The following is a 2,782-nucleotide window of genomic DNA, read 5'->3' as shown; positions in this document are numbered from 1 at the left end:
ATATACCACTACCTTTTCTGTTTTTTTGTGATTATTAATACTTTATGATGAACATAGTCATGTATTCCGTAGCATTTTGTTGGATATGGCTAAATACTTACATAATACTACATTTTCTAAAAATAATTTTACTAATTGATAATTTAAGATATTAATAGTTGAATTTATTTACTAACAACCTATCCAAAAAAAAAGGAAGAAGTGGTAAACAAGAAAAATGATGCGCGACTAACAGGTAGTCCTCTCTACTTAAAAAATCTCCTCCAAAAATTTTAGGCTAAACAATTGGCTTATTTTAGTTTTTAACAAACATATATATGGAGTACTATACTAAAAGAGATGCAAATTGATGTGGAGCTGAACAAATGCCGCTCTAATTTTCCTCTTTTATAATATTGGTAACTAACCAATGATAAAGTAATTAATATACTTTGTATATGTTTTACCCAAAATATTCTAATTACTTATCGTAATAATTGATTATACTAGGAATTACTTATTTACTCATATCAATTTCTTAATTTAAACTAGGTCATTGGCCCGTTCTACGAACGAGTTGATTATAGGGCTAATTAATTGAACTATTTTTCGTTGACATGTTGTTTTATACTCTGTATTCTTAATATGATGGTCATCTTTCTTACACTTTATCAAATATCAAACCCAAAAAAAATATAAGAACTAATTCTCGAAAAGATGATAGTCAAACCCAATCAAGTACAATGCTATATTATCAATCAAATTTCATATATATTTTTATAAACATAGATCGAAAGTTTTTCCTATAAGTAAAAGTTAACCTACTACTCAAGTATAAATCCGGCCACCAAAATACATTTAGCCATTTGAACCATAGAACAGTGAAACAACTTTTAAAAACATCCAAAGTATGTGGATAAATTAAAGTGAATAAACACTTCGACATGGAAGAATTAAGTTACGACAAACGGGGTAACCGATTGTGGTTGTTTGCTCCCTCTTACGTGGTAGGCTTTTTTTTCCGTTGACAATTCGTCGTAGTTGTATACACGTATGTACTTCTTTGGTTGACGGAGAGCCATAACTCTAATTATTCTACGGAGTAGTTGTTTGTCCTTCCTCTCCCGTACACCCTCTAATACTTGATTGCTCAATGGAGCTATTATGTACAAACAATATTCTCAACAGATCCAACTCAAAATATATTCACTAAATATATATACCAGGCAAGTTGTTGGAGTATTATATTTCGTTATTAAATCAAGAACTTCCCAAAATCTTCAAACATGAAAAAATATATTTCCCGATTTTTATACAAAGTATGTAACGAAGATTGAAAATTAGATAAGAATTTATATTTTTGCTGTCACAAAACTCACAAAAAAATCAGTTATTAGAATGTAAAATTGTTGAAAAGTTCTTGAAATTTGGAATGTGAAAGTTAAAACACTTGAAAGTACCTGTTAAATGCAAACAGTAAAATGATTTAACAGTAAAATAGAACATGAATAATACTCCGTATTGGGTGTGGTGTAGTGGGTATTAATGGAGTATATAATTAAAGTATTACATGATGCTCAACCAAAGTACATCTAGCAGAAACCAACATCATCTTTCCATCGACAACCTGCTTTTGAAGGACAATGCATGTGAATTGTTAACAAATATCATAGTAAGAACTCTTTATTACCCAGATATATGAAATAATGTAATTATAAACATTGATGCCAAAAATATCAGTAATCGTAAATCACAAATATTTATGAAATTATGTACCAACAATTGTCGATATATAAGAAAGATTGAAAGCTGATTTAAAATTAACTACAAATCTATTAGGAAAAAAACTCAAGTGGGAAGAAGTACCTGATTGTGGCTTGAAAAGAATGCCTCGTTGTTCTAATGGATTTATTTAATTGACTGATAAAGCTTCTACACACTCCAACAGTTTCAAATTGATTGTCGCCATTGATGAATCAATTAACAACTCCAATTAATTTTCTAATAATTAACTAATTAAAAGATGGAAAGGGAAGGGTTGGCGTTAGAGAAACGAATTCATGGCATTTGAATGTGAGAACTTATTGAATAATAATGGAGAAGATGAAGAGAGGAGCCATAAGAATTTGAGAATGGTACCAGGAAAACAAAATAGTTTATAAAAGGATGAAACACGTGGCTTGGAGCAATTGCATGTCTGTAGTTTAAGGAGTGACAAACTGACACGTGGGATAGAAGGGAAAATACTCTAGAAGGAAGACACATGGATGTTAGGGTTTGGGTTTTTAAATACTAGATATAGATCTATGTATACTCCGTACTACACTAAAAGAGAGGCAAATCGATGTAGAGATGACAAATGTCGTTTTCTGATTTGCCTCTCTTATAACATAAATAATTATTAATTGTAAGTACTATCAAGTTTTGTTTAGAAATTGTGTCATATGTTGAGTACGGATACCTTCGAACGTTCCTTTGATATAGAAAATACAAAATTTTATATAAGACGGTCTTACACAAAAGACCACCTTGGTGTCATATAAGTTAAGCAATGAAATCAATTAGTTAAGCACTAGAATCAATTAGTTAAATATTGAAACCAATTAGTTAAGCACTGGGACTAATTAGTTAAGCAATGAACCGATTAATTAAGCAATGAAATCGATTAGTACGTTAATCAATCAAAGTGATCTTTTCGGTAAGACACTCTGTCGGTCTTACACAAAAGTTGTCGTGTAGAAAATCATAAAATAGTTTAGCTTGAACTATTATATAATTACAATACTATCATACACTTTTAAGA

The 2,782-nt window shown here is 30.1% G+C and overlaps 1 long non-coding RNA gene across 1 annotated transcript; it reads right to left on the bottom strand.

Moving 5' to 3' along the window:
* Window positions 1-832: 832 nt before the first annotated feature.
* LOC130460837 (uncharacterized) lies at window positions 833-2,138 on the bottom strand. Its single transcript, XR_008920976.1, has 2 exons — window positions 1,846-2,138; window positions 833-1,606 (listed from the first exon to the last, which is right to left on the bottom strand). It is a non-coding gene; the product is annotated as an uncharacterized lncRNA (long non-coding RNA).
* Between the last annotated feature and the right edge of the window lie 644 nt (window positions 2,139-2,782).

This window comes from Spinacia oleracea, chromosome 5 (assembly GCF_020520425.1).
Source record: "Spinacia oleracea cultivar Varoflay chromosome 5, BTI_SOV_V1, whole genome shotgun sequence".
NCBI classification, from domain to species: Eukaryota; Viridiplantae; Streptophyta; class Magnoliopsida; order Caryophyllales; family Amaranthaceae; genus Spinacia; species Spinacia oleracea.
This window is presented reverse-complemented; position numbering and strand designations above follow the sequence as displayed.